Genomic DNA, 15598 nt, shown 5'->3' on the forward strand with positions numbered 1-15598 from the left:
CTTAAAATGTGGTAGGTATCATCTAACTGATATGCCCCAATCTGAACTAATCGGGGTCCAATCTATAACCTCAGTTGGAAGGGTGATAGTATCATACCACGGGTACTAACACTGGCTGTGTGAATCTACTAAACTAGTGTCCCAAAGGACTAGTGAGTCATCCTCAACTGCCAGGTACTCTATTGAGATATGCGTTACTTTCAACTAGACGGTAAACACCTTGTGAACCCTCAACTGGAAGGTTGAAATCTCTAACCTATGCTGGCTATGTGGTTCTAGAACTCAGGGACTGCTCCTAAAGGTCACACCCTCTACAGGCAAGTGAGCCCCCATCCCTGAGTTTGATCAGTGCTAAATCCTACTCCTAACTGAACTGACACTAGAACTAAAACTGGACTGAGTTTGACTGAACATGATTTCATGATGATAATGCTCATTATGATCATAATAACTGAATAAATGTAAATACTCATGGTTTAACTGAATCATACTTGCAAATTTGAAAATCATGTAACAAATGTAGGTATCAGGCATTCATAACCCACCAACATTGAATAATCACTGAATGTAATAACAAGCTTAACACTATAGTAAATGATCATTGTTCAAAACCCATGAGCATAGACATTTCATCAAACATGTGGGGATTATGAATTTAACATGGGAGTGCTTGCTAAAAATCATAAAGTTAGGATTCATCATAAAATTCACTTGAATAAAGCATGGGAAACTCAAATTCATAGCATGAGGAATTCAAAATCTTACATGGAATCACACATGGACTGAATTGCATTTAAATTACCATGAAAACATGAATTAAACCCATCTTAAACAATACAAACTACAATAATGATAGAAAAATTCAATGTTTAATTGAAAAGAGAGTTTTTGGGCTCCATGGGTGAAAGAAACCCATGAATTAATATCCCACGTACCTTAAATCCTTTAACTTGAAAGAGAAACATCAATCTTGATACTTTCTTAAAGGTTCTTGAACTTGGGGAACTTGAATTCTTGATTTCTAGGGGAGAATGAAATTGAATTTGTGATCTTTGGGAAATGGAGAGGGTTTTCTTGAGAGGAATTTGGAGAAAAAGGGAAAATAATGCCCTAAATAATGTCCCAATTTATGCTATGGATGATTTGGGTTAAGGGGAAAAGACACAATTACCCCTCACTTAATTAAATTTGTAATTGGGCATGACAACCTTACCGCAACACAGTCTATTCACAGTGGTGCATTCCACTTCTCGCAATGCAGTATGCATGACAAAGGGAATAGCACCATGATGCGGGCTTATCACGGTGACTTTCTGGATTCGTGATCCAAACGTGATCCAAACCTCATTTGAAAAATTCAAAACTTCTTTGAGACATGCTACTTACACCCCTGAAGATGAATTAACTTAAAAACCAATATCTTGGGGTTGGGTAGACCAAATTAAATATCCTCAAAGTTTAGAGGCCTTAAAAATGACTAAGTCAATTTCAGGCCTAAAGCCCCTTATGCATGTAATGAAAAGCTAAACTAATCTAAGAATAATATGGGGTATTACAATATCTCCCCCTTAGGAACATTCATCCTCAAGTGAGACTAGTCAGATTGAGAGTATTGAACTAAGGTAACTGAGATCACCTACTGAATATGCATGACTGGGAACATGAATACATAACTGAGTCTAAAACATGATACATGAACTGAACTGATTTCATGAGTACATGTAATGAAATGAGAATGATTATATAACTAGAATTAAGGATGGGAAAGATTTAATATATGGATAACTGTTACTCAAGCAGAGTTTGAGTTTATGGAGAAAAGATGAGGGTACTTGGTACACATATCTGCTTCTGCTTCCCAAGTAGCTCCCTCAACAGACTAATTCCTCCATAGAACTTTAACCAAGTGAATTTCTTTGTTCCTTAGTCTATGAATCTGACGATCTAGGATCTCAATTGGAACTTTTTTGAAAGAAAGGATATCCTGAACACCTGTACTTTCTAAAGGAATAACAGTAGCTGAATCGTCAATACATTTCTTTAGAAAAGAAATATGAAACACTGGATGCACTGATGCTAAATCTGCAGGCAACTGAAGCTCATAAGCTACCTTCCTAAAATGGTTCAAGATCTTATAAAGGCTAACATAGCAGGGACTGAGCTTTCCCTTATTTCCAAATCTCTTCACTCCTTTCATGGGAGAGATTTTTAAATAGACTAAGTCACCAACATCAAACTCAAGGTCTCTCTTCCTCACATCTGCATAAGATTTTTGGCAACTTTGGGTTGTCTTCAGCATCTCCTGAATAGACTGAAATTTCTTCATCCCCTCAAACACTCAATTTGGCCCTATCAAAGCATCCTTACCTACTTTAAACCAACCAATAGGAGACCTACATCTCCTACCTTACAGAGCCTCAAACGGAGCCATCTGAATATTGGAGTAATAGCTATTTTTGTAGGCAAACTCAATCAAGGGTAAGTGGTCATCCCAAATACCCTTACAATCAATAACACAATCTCACATTATGTCCTCTAAGGTCTGAATGGTCCACTCTACCTAATCATCGGTTTGAGGATGAAAAGTGGTACTGAGATGAGCTTGGGTACCAAGACCCTTCTGAAAAACCTTCTAAAAGTGAGAGGTAAACTGAGTATCTCTATCTGATATAATAGACAGTGGACCTCTGTGCAACTTAACCAACTCTCTAATATAAAGCCTAACATAATCCTATGCTAAATACAAAGTATGAACTGGCAAGAAATGAGTTGATTTAGTCATTTTATCCATAATGATCCATATTAAATCATGCTGATGACGAGTACGAGGCAAAACCATCACAAAATCCATGTTCACCACTTCCCACTTCCAAGTGAGGATGCTGAACTCCTCCAATGAACCACTAGGCCTATGGTGCTCAACTTTAACCTGCTGATAATTTGAACACTTAGCCATAAACTCTGCAATATCCTTATTCATACTATTCCACCAATAGATTTCCCATAAGTTATGGTTCATCTTAATGGCTCCTAGGTGAATGAAATATTGTGCACCATGTGCCTCATCTAAAATCCTCTTCCTTAAACCATTAACACATGTAACACATAACCTGCCCTGAAAATGAAGCACACCATCTCCCCCTTGAGACAAAACCTCTACTTTCTAATATCTAATTGCCTTCTTTAACTTAACCAAACTAGGATCCCTATCTTGTTTTTCTTTTACTTCGACAACAAATAAAGATTCCGAACTATTAACCCATATAATGCCTTCAGTTGAATCAACCAATCAGACATCCAATCTAGTAAGCTGATGAACCTCCCTAACTAACTTCTTTTTATCATCCTCAACATGAGCAACATTACCTATTGATAATTTACTTAGGGCGTCTGTCAGTACATTGGCCTTTCCCAGATAATACAATACACTTATATCATAATATTTTAACAACTCGAGCCACCTTCTCTGATGAAGATTTAAATCTTTCTATGAGAACACATACTTCAAAATTTTGTGATCCGAGAACACATCAACATGAACCCCATAAAGATATTGCCTCCAAATTTTCAAGGGAAAAAAATAGCTGGCAACTTAAGATCACGGGTAGGATAATTCTTTTTATGAGGCTTAAGCTGTCTAGAGTAATAGGCTATGACCTTACCTCTCTGCATAAACACACAACAAAGACCAACTCTGGAAGCATCATAGTAAACTACAAATATATCTAACATGTCTGAAAAAATCAAGACTGGGGCTAAAATGAGTCGAGTCTTCAACTCTTGAAAACTCTTCTCTCATGAATTTGACCACTGAAACTTGACTTTGTTCTGAGTCAATTGAGACATGGGGATGCAATAGAAGATAACCCTTCAATAAATCATCTGTAATAGCCAAACCAAACCTAAGAAAATCCTGACATTTGATGGAGAGATGAGTCTAGGCTAATTTCTCACTACTTTAGTCTTTTGAGAGTCAACTCGATTGCCATCATCGGAGATAATATCACCAATGAAAGCTACTGATCACCAAAACTAGCACTTACTAAACTTGGCGAACAAATGATGGGCTCTAAGAGTCTGTAATACAATTTTGAGATGGTCTGAATGATCATTTTCACTATAGAAATAGTTAAGAATATCATCAATGAAGACTATGATGAACATGTCCAAGTACAGTTTGAACACTCTATTCATCAAGTCCATGAAAGATGCAGGGGCATTCGTTAGTGACATAACTATGAATTTGAAGTAACCATATCGAGTTTTAAAAGCTATTTTTGGAATGTCACCTTCTATGACTCTGAGCTGATTATAGCCAGATTTGAGGTCTATCTTAGAGAAGTAACTGGCACCCTAAATTTGGTCAAACAAATAATCAATCTTAGGGAGTGGATACTTATTCTTGATTATGACTTTTTTAACTTGCAGTAATTGATGCATATTCTGAGCGAACCGTCTTTCTTATTCATGAAAAAGATTAGAGTATCCCATGGGGAAACACTGGGCCTGATGAGTCCCTTATCTGAGAGATCTTTCAGCTATTCTTTCAATTTCCTAAGCTCAGCTAGAGCCATTCTGTAGGGTGGGATAGAGATAGACTGGATATTTGGAAGGAGATCTATTCCAAAGTCAATTTCCCTTTCTGGAGGAACTACGAGGAGGTCATTAAGGAACATATTTGGAAATTCCCTTATTACTAAAATTGAATCAAGACATGGAGTCTCAGAACTAGAGTCGTTGACTCAAACAAAATGATAAACACACCCCTTAAATATCATTTTTCTTGCATAAAGATAGGAAATGATTGGAACCCTAAGAATAGAGGTACTGCCCCTCAATTCAATGACTGGTTCATTAGGAAACTAAAACTAAATGACTCTATTTCAACAATCAACTAAGGCATAACATGAGTAGAGATACTCCATGTCGAGAATGACATCAAAATTAGTCATCTCTAACTCCACAAGGTCTGCTGAGGTAAATCTCTAGGACACTATAGTCGGACAGTTTTTATATACCCGCCTAGCTATAATGGAGCTACCTACTGGGGTAGACACTGAGAAAGGTTCTGCTAAAGATTCGGGACTGACACCAAAATCGACTGCTATATAGGGGGTTACAAAGAAGAATGAAGATCCAAGGTCTAATAAAGCATAAACATAATGATAAAAGACCTGCAACATACCTGTAACTACATTAGGAGAACTTTCCTGATTATGCTGGGTCTGTAGAACATATGTAACACCCCATATTTTTGGGCTAGACTTTGAAGCATCATTATATCGTGTGTAAATTCTAATCTATTAATTTCTTTTGAATATATGTTTCATGATCTTTATCCTTGTGTGTGAAGTGATTTTGAGGTGAAAAATGATCATAATAATCAGTTAGAAAAAAGTTAAGCTAAGAGTGTTTGATTTATCTAAAGTTTGGTATTCAATTCTACAAGGGTCTACTTTGAATGTCTTTAGCTTTTGATATATACAGAATTTTGCAGCTCAAGACCCACCAAATTATAGATAATTAATTCAGATTTTCAATGATTCCAATTTCTCTGTAATCTGATAGCCGAACAAAAAGTTATAGCCATTTTTATAAGTGAGGCAGTGAGGGCGCATGATTAGCCCGTGGCGTCCGCTCCATCGCCTGCCCCTATTTTACAACTTTTGGTTCCACATTTTTAAGGGCAAGTGGGTTTTTCTCCCTTCACCCTAGGGGTATATAACATGAGAGTAAGGGTCCCAAAAGGCAAAATTAGCCCCTTTATTCACAAATTCTCTCAAAAGAAAACATTATCTCTCAAGAAAAAACCCTAGCCTATCCAAGATTAGGGCTCAAGCTTCAATAAACCACTATGAACTTTCACAAATTCATCAATTAAGGTATATGTGATGTTCATCCATCGACCCTTTTCACCCATGGAGTCCGATAATCCATTTTCAAGTTTAAAATTGTGATCTTTATATGTTATTATGAATTATATCCATAAAATTTCATGAATTTTGATTTTTTTATCATGTTTACAAATTGTTTCCATTGGAATTGGCCCTTGACACGTTTGAAGGATGATATCGCATGTTAAATCCTTAACCCATGATTTTCATATTGCAATTATGTTATTATCTCATGATTTAACTAATCCCATGCTTTAACTCATGGCCCCCATGTGTTTGATGAAATGCCTAAATGATTGAGTTTTGAACAATGACTACTTATTACATGTTTATAATGAAATTACATGTTTACCATGAATTTACCTCCATGAAACTCTTATGAATTTTGATCATGTATTACATTTCTAAGAGTTTTGATAGAAAGAGCCCTTACACATTTGAAAGTTGAAGTACGTTTATTTATATCTTGGCAATTTGATTTTAAGTTATGATTTCAATTGTTTTCATGTGGAATGCATTTTAGTATATTTTAAATATTGTGGTTTCCATATCATATTTATGCAAATTAAGAATATAACCACCAGTTTATGATTTGGTCATGTGATCGTGCTGTCTTATCATATTTCAAAGCACCCCATGTTAAATCTTGCTCCCTATGTGTTTGATGAAATGCTTAAGTGAATAATTGTGAATAATAATTTCCTTCCATGGTTTTAAAGCTTTCATGTGTCCCTGTTGTTATTGTTATCGAGTCCTAGGGGTTATAAATACCCAAAATTTAGCTTTCTACCTAGTTTTCAGTACCCATAAAATGATTTCAGAATACACCATGAGCATTCTTTTTCAGTCAGTTATTATAATCAGTTGTTAGTTTAGTTAAACTTAGTTCCATACAGTAATCAGTGTTAGTTCATTTGGGAGTAGGATTCAGCACTGAGCGAACCTAGGGATAGGGGCTCACCTGTTAGGTAGGACTAGCTCCTTAGAAGCAATCCCTAAATTTTAGAACTATGTAGCTAGTGTAGGTTATGAGAAGTCACCCGACAGTTTAGGTCTGACACTCTCAGGGATCATCCTCCATTTTAGGACTGATCTCAAGGGTTACCCACTAGATTAGGACTAACTCCACAACTATTATTAGTACCCATGGTAGGGTACTAGCACCCTTCCAACTGGGTTCACAGGTTGGACCCCGATCAACTTAGACTGGGGCATGTCAGTTAGATAATATCTCCCATATTTTTAGTTTCAGTATTTCGTACAAAATTCAGTTTAATTTTTCTTGACCATAGCATATAGTTTATCAATATTCAGTTACCAGATTTCAGTATCTCATTTTATAGACTATTCCAAAATTATGTTATATGCTTTGTCATGCATACTCAGATTTTACAGTTTTTATGTATCTATGCATCAGTTATCTCATACTATTCAAAAGTTAGTTATTAGTCTTGTTCAGTTAGATTTTAGTATTTCCACGCATATTTGTTATTACTATTTTCATGCACAGTTATCCCATGCATATCAGCCTAACCTCATCTCGCATACCAGTACATTCAAAGTATTGATCACATACTCATTTCTTAAGCTATAATGTCTTATATCATTGGTTTGAATGTTCAGGTTCCTGACCATACTTAGACATTCTAGCACATCATCAGTAGCTGCAATGGTAAGTCCTCATCCTTTGATGACGGGTTTATCTTATATTCAATTATGTCATCAGTTTAGTTATTTAGTCAGTTAGAGTTAGTTGTGGGTTTGTCCCATCAACTCATCAGTTAGTTAGTTTTAGAGGCTTTCAGACATACAGACAGTTAGTTGATTTATCAGTTTTTTTAAATAGTATATTTATTATGTCATTAGGCATTTAGGTTCGTGATTTAGTATGTTAAAACCTAATGGCATTTTAGTAAATTTCCGCACATGTCTTATGCTATCAGTTTTATTCAGTGCTCATAGCAGGTGCCAAATCATGGGTTAGCATGTGGTCGTTCAGTACCATTAGCACCGTGTGGCAACCATGATGTATTTCTGGGTTCTTACAACATACAACCTATTTTGACGCTTCCCGTTGGTTGCATAGAAGTGGCACCCTATTGAGTCAGGCGACTGGCTAGAACTGGAGGATGGTTGGACTGACCCTATTGACCAACCTTTGGAAAATCTTTGACTCTATAGTCTAGCTTGCCACACCCAAAACATGCATCACTGCCAGCTCTACACACATCCTAATGATGCTTGCCATATTTCTCGTAGAGTATGTTAGTATGACCACTGTTCACACTGCCCTAGGACTTAGATCCAGATGCTCTATCCCGACTAGCTTGCCTGAACTTAGGCACTGGTGCAATAGATAAACACGGAGCTGGGGCTGACGACTTCTGATGGAACTGAGAATGGTTACCACCTTTCGAGCTTGCATGAGAAAAGTTAAAACTACCTGTTCTGGCCTTCTTATTCTCTCTCTTTCTCTTAAGCTTTTCTTTCTCAATCTGCTAAGAATGAACCATAAGTCTAGATAAGTCCATAGGAAGTCCTATACTTCTTAACCACACTATCAGCTACAACAGACACAAACTTACTTATTCTAGATGTATTGTCTGCAATCACATTAGGAGCATACCTCACCAACTGAGTAAACTTAAGTGAGTAATTCTGTAATGCCCTAAATCTGATACTCGGAACCTCAAATCTAATACTCAGAATGCTACACGGTGCTCATGACTCCAAAGACTACAAGCTAACCCATGAGTGATATCTATACCTATACACTACATAATATGACATAATAATGCAGAAACATGCACTAAAAAGACATAAGGTTCAATAATGAACATGAACTAAATGATATAACATCTGTGTGGGGTAATAGGATACCCAAAACAAAACTAAACACACTGAATTCTAAAAATGATAGGCTAGAAAGCCTCTAAACGACTGAACTATCTCAGTAAGGAGTTGATGGGACATGTCCCCAACTAACTCTAACTTATAAACTAATCAATAAACTAATCAATGAGATAATAGGGAAATAATCATGTCCTCGAAAGATGAGGACTCACTTCTAACTCTAACTGTGGATAGCTAGAATCTACTAGTGCTCTGGAGCTCGTGTCTCTGAACCTATGGTATAAGACACCATAGCACAAATGCGTCAGTACTTTGAATGTACTGGTATGAATATGAGGTAGGCTGAATGTATGGGGTTCATATGCATGAACAATAATAATAACTGGCTAACTATCATGAGCACGAGAATACATGCATAAGACATAACAACTAACACTAATACTATGATAACATGATTACTGAATTTGAATATAACTGATTACATGAGTGACTGTATCTGACAGTCCTAAATCTAATAGAACTATCTGAGTTTCATACTGTATCTGAGTTGACTATATCTGACAGTCCTGAAATTTAAGAAACTATCTGAGTTCTATTATTGATATTGATTGATTGTATCTGACAGTCCTAATTCTGTAACATAAAATTGTAGGAAGTAGTTATCTAACCGACATGCCCCAAATAATGCATTATAGCTGAAATGGGGTCCAATCTATGCCCTGATTGGAAGGGTGTCAATACCGTACCACTGGTAAGGATAACATATGAGTGACCCTAATATAACAGGTAACTCTAGTGAGAATGGTTGGAACCCTCATATAGCAGGCTAAGCCACCTCATCTACCCTCATATAGCAGGCTATGATGTCTCAACCTATGCTGGCTACATAGTTATGGAATGCAAGGATTTCTTCTAAGAATCACACCCTCATATAACAGGTGAGTTCCCATCCTTGGATTCGCTCAGTGCTAATTTCTACTCCCATCTGAATAGACACTGAATATGATTTACTAAACTGAACATGGACTGAGTTACTGAATTTTGTTGACTGACGGAATACTACTGATATCTGAAAACTGACTGAGTTCATGAGATCATGGAGAATTCCTAAGTCATAAGACTGTCCGAAGTCTAAGGATCATAGATGGACTGAGAGTATCATGAAACATGACATGACTTTAGGCACACAACTAATGTTTTAGGTACAAGTACCCCCAGGAATCGATAGAAGGAAACTGACAAAGCTTGACTTGCTTGAATATATAATAATCACCATAATGCATTTACTGAAGCATTTCATCAAACATGTAATAGGCACATACTTGTACATACATGGGAATTTCATGACAACATGCTAGTTAGGCACTTTTCCTTTATTTAGGCATTAAATAAAACATATTGTAGGCATGGTACATGAAAACATCATTGTACAACAATTAAACATCATGGTCATATTCTAATTTCATCATTCAAGGGTTTAGTCATAGGTTTGCATGAATCTATATCTATAATAATTAAACCCACATAGAAATTATTACACAAAATGAAGTAGAATTCAATTTCTAATTTATCAACATGAACAAGAACAACCCAATCATGAAATCATAAAGAAAATCCATAACTTGAAGTTTAAAAAGGGATTCTTGGACTTCATGGATGAAAGGAGTCCATCAATGTACACTAGGCATACCTTAGTTCATGATTTTGTGAAGATTGACGATGAAACTTTCTTGGAATTGGATCTTCTATGAAAACCCTAGCTTGGTCTTGAGAGGATTTTGAGAGAAGAGAGCATATTTTGGGTGAAAAGTGGCTGAATTACGTGTTAAAGGGCTTAAATAGGGGTGGGAAGTTGACCCTTTTAACCCTGGACGCGTCATTTAATTTCAATGAAATTTTCCTGAACTGAACCCCTGGTGCAATGCGGCGCTATCACGCCGTATCACTGGAATTTTACATTTGGGTAACTGAGGGATGGTACGACATGGAGCCATCGCATTGCCCTTTTTTTTATGACCTGGAACTTTGGCGCAATACAGAGGAAATCGCGCTATGACGCTGGAAAAGGAAAATTCTGAATTTGGGCCCTGGTACGATGTGCCATAATCGTGGACGCCTACTTTAATTTGCCAAATGCCATTTCTTCTTTTGGCGCAGCGCGCCACTGACTACTATGGCGCTGTTTTACGATGGGAACTTGAAATAGTCGTAACTTCTGACCCGGTTATCGGATTTGGACGAATCTTATATCGATGGAAAGTTTATTGAATTTCCCACATGAAAAAAAGGGAAAATCTTGAAAATTCCTTATGAAATAACCATTATTTAATTTAGAATCTAATTCTAGATATTCTTGAGATGAAATTAGCTAGGAAAAAGTATGGGGTATTACAACTTCACACTCATGCTACCCTGCTTCAAATTAATGAAATCCTGAATCTTAGCCTCCTTAACTGTAATGGGAAGTACCTATCTAGAAAAGTTGTGGCGAATTCCTCCCACTCAATAGGCCCTGTATCAATACCACGATTCTTCTTCCACTACATAAAATAGGTGTGAGATACATACTGCAACTGAGATGTAGCCAACTCTGCACTCTCAGTCAAAGTGATGCCCATAATATCTGATACCTTCTGAACCATATCAAGAAACTCCTGTGGATCCTCTTCAAACTTGGATCCTAAAAATAAAGAGGGATTCATTCAGGAGAAATCTCATATCTTAGTTGCAGCTGTATTTTCCATTGGATTGGTTGGGGAAACAACTCGCTGATTATTCTTAGCTTCTACTAAATGAGATAAGGTAGTGAAGGAAGGTTTGAACTTGGTGTAAGGGACATACTCACTTAAGGGATCTTTCGAAGTAGGCGGAGGTGTTGGCTGGTCCCTATCCCTTCTTCCATTCTTTCTTCTGGGTGGCATAGTCTATAAATGGAATGAATGATAAGTTAGAAAGAGAGTTTAAATAGAGCTCATGATCATTTGCATGGCATGAATACTAAAAGAAGGCAAACTTTTCCTAAAACGTCTCGTAGACTCTTGTCCATAAGTATGGCGGGCTTCACACCTTGCATAAGACTCTACTCAACACGACTTTCAGGCTCTACAGGATGCTTTAAAACCTTAGGCTCTAATACCAAGTTTTGGTATGACCTGAGGCTACCCCCTAGTTACGACAATGGTGCTTACGATCACAGATGACCACAAGCTAATCTATGTGCTGGTATATGCTGGGAGAATTGAATAAAATAATAATAATAGATATGTGAAAAAAATAACTGATAAAGCCATAAAGTCTAGATACGGAAAATACGAATGAATTCACAAGCCTAAAACATCTGATAAGACTGATAAAACTTACAAAGTAACTGTCTGAAAGTCTGAAAAGCCTTTAACTAGCTGAGGAATTTATGGGACAAGCCATCACCTAACTCCGACTAACAAAAAATACAGAACTACTAAAATAATTGAAATAATCAATCTTGCCCTCTATGGATGAGGACTCACCACAACTGTTGCTGGGTATGCTGAACTGTCTAAGCGCAGGAAACAATGCATCCGAAACTATGATATGAGACATCATAGAGAAAAAAAAGAGTACGTGGTCAGTACTTTGAATAAAATGGTATGGGAGATGGGGTTAGGCTGATATACATGGTGCATATAAAATAAGGACTAACTGAATAGCTGTAACGCCCTGGAAAACGGGTTCCGGAGCGTGACATGGTTCTTGAGGCTACGAGTAGCCACAAGCTAACCGTTTGAGCCATTTTCATTCAGTTCAACACAAATCAACGGGGTTTCCATAAATAACCCTCAAATATCAACAGAGTAATCATCGTCCAAGATTTAAAGAATTTCTGAAAGATAATAAAATACGACTTATTGGTCAACTCCCAACATCTATACTAGTCTAACAAGCCTCTAAGAAAATCAATAAAACCAACGAGCCATTGAGACATGCCCCAACTGACTCATACTCAGTTATCAAATGTAAATGATTCCGTGAAATCAACATCAGACATCACATCCTCGAAACATGAGGACTCACCACAAAAGAGGATGTAGAACAGTGTGCTCGAAGAATCACTGTCAAACCTAGAACTGAGCACGTAAACCTACATTCTGAGAAAATATAGCCCACATCCGAAGATGTGGGTCAGTACCATGGAAAGGAACCGAGTTTATGGGGGTGTATACAGTTGTACAAACATCATCATCATAAATATTTACAAGAAATAAGCAGGATGTATGAAAGACTCAAATAGCCCGAAGAAAATCATCATAATCATGAGAGGAAGAAGTAAGTACAATAACACAATTGAGTCATCATATAATTTGTTAATCACTTTCAGTTCATCAAGAATATCAATTCTCATAATGTAAATATCATTTAAATCTTTCGAAGGAATAACTTTCACAATTCCACTTTCAAATCACTTCACCATTCACCATAGACACAAGGAAACACACACACACTGGGAGATCCTATAACCGACATAAACTATGTGAGCCACATGGAGTCCAACATCTAACCCACGTTGGGGAGTGCCGTCCTACTTGCCATCGGAGTAGGACTATCGATATCAAATCCACACAAACTAGTGATCACTATATAAATCAGCCTCAGGCTCACTCCTACGGGGGCACGTAGTTCAAAGGAAGTAAGGTCGCTTTATATCTCCCACTTGGTGCTAAATATTTCTCCCGAAATTAGCTCAAATCATTTAAAAGACAATCCACAACAAAACAATTTCAGTAATATATAAATATACATCGGGTGCCATCATGTTTCCTATCTATCAAAATCAACCACGTTGTGGATTTCTTTCACACTCGAGATCAAAACAACTCCATTAAGACCAAAAGGTCAAATCATTCAAAATATCTCAAATATTCAACATCAATGTTCTTATAACACACACTTTCTCAAAAACACACAATTTCCAATTCACGCCCCAAATATCAAAATCATGATAAATATTGTTCAAGATTCATGCTTTATATCTCCGAACATGTAAATTCATCTTTCAAAATCATAAACATCAAGATTTCATAATAATCATCATAAGATATAGGTTCATGCTTCAAATTCATAAAAAAATCAAATAAAAATCATGCCTTTGTAAAGAAAATTACTTTTGGGCACAAGAACTAAAGAGAGTTCTTGTTGAAAAACTCCACATACCTTGAATGATAAAATTTATATCGATACTCGTTTTTGAGATGTTAATCGTGCCTTTGAATGATGGTTCTTGGAGTTCTTGAACTAGGAACTTGGAATCTTGAATAAATTTGCAGAATTAATGGTGAACTTTGGAGGTTCTTGAAGTTGGATGTAGGAGCTTAGGGTTTTCTTTTTGAGGGAATTTAATGAAATATAACATATAATGCTTCTAATAGGATTTAATATAGGGTTTGGATGGATTTTGGGTGAGGGGTAATGACCAAAACGCCCCTAAAATCAAATAATTCTCGAATCTGTCCTTCGGTGGACTATTTTGATAGTTTGAAGTAGATCAACCATAACATTTTACTCCGATATCCAAATTTGATGAAACCAATTTTATTAGAAAGATGACTCTCATATCTTTTCGTTGATATATAGTATCTCAACCAGATCATTATGTACGAGGAGTTATGATCATTTGAAGTTGACTCAAAAATTCACTTTTAATAGGCTGAAGTAAATCGACCATAACGTTTTGCTCCGATAAATAAATTGGATGAAACTAATTTCATTGAAAAGAGGACTCGCAGAGCTTTCCATTGATATATAGTAGATCACCCAGATCATTATGTACAAGAGTTATGATCGTTTAAATTTGGTGAAAAAATACGCTAGGCCTCAGTACTTTTTCCTGCACGTTTTACTGTTCACTACTATTCACGGTTCGATCGGAATGTTCATAACTAGTCGCTCGGGTGTCCGTTTTGGATGATCCATATATAGTTGGAAAGATTATTCGATAATCTACGCAATGGTGGATCATAATCTAAGACATTCCACACGAAAAATTTATAATTCATTCTAGAAGATAGAACCCAACACGTTTACGCACAAAATTTCAACGAAAAATTTCCCGGGGTATTACATCATCCCTCCTTGGAAACATTCATCCTCGAATGATGATAGACATGTCAAGATTAGATAGGGAATAGAGCATACAGCTGAAACCATTTGCCACAACACCTTGACCAAGGGAACTTCTTTGTTCCTTAGTCTTCGGACACTGAAATAAAGAATCTCAACAGGAATCTCATCAAAAGAAAGATTTTCTTGAATGTCCGCACTCACAGAGGAATCCACTACCACAACATCACTAATATGCTTTCTAAACATGGAGACATGGAATATTGGATGAACAGAGGACAACTCAGAAGGCAACTCAACCTCATAAGCTACCTTACCAACACGGCTAAGAATTTTGTAAGGACCAACAAAACGGGGACTAAGCTTCCTCTTCTTTCTGAATCTCTTCACCCCCCTTATGGGTGAAATTTTCAGATACACTAGGTCACCAACTTCAAACTCAAGGTGTCTCCTTCTAACATCCGCATATGACTTCTGACGACTCTGCGCAGTTTTCAATCTTTCCCTAATCAACTTAACTTTTTCTATATCCTCAAATACCGAATCAGGACCATTCACAGCTACTTCACCCACCTCGACAAACCTATGGGTGATCTACACTTCCTCCCATATAAGGCTTCAAACGGAGCCATGCCAATACTAAAGTAGAAACTGTTATTGTAAGTAAACTCTATCAATGGTAAGTGATCATCCGAACTTCCCTTAAAGTCAAGTGCACAAGCTCTCAACATATCCTCTAAGGTATGGATGGTCCGCTC

The sequence above is a fragment of the Capsicum annuum genome, chromosome 11, assembly GCF_002878395.1.
Source record: "Capsicum annuum cultivar UCD-10X-F1 chromosome 11, UCD10Xv1.1, whole genome shotgun sequence".
NCBI classification, from domain to species: domain Eukaryota; kingdom Viridiplantae; phylum Streptophyta; class Magnoliopsida; order Solanales; family Solanaceae; genus Capsicum; species Capsicum annuum.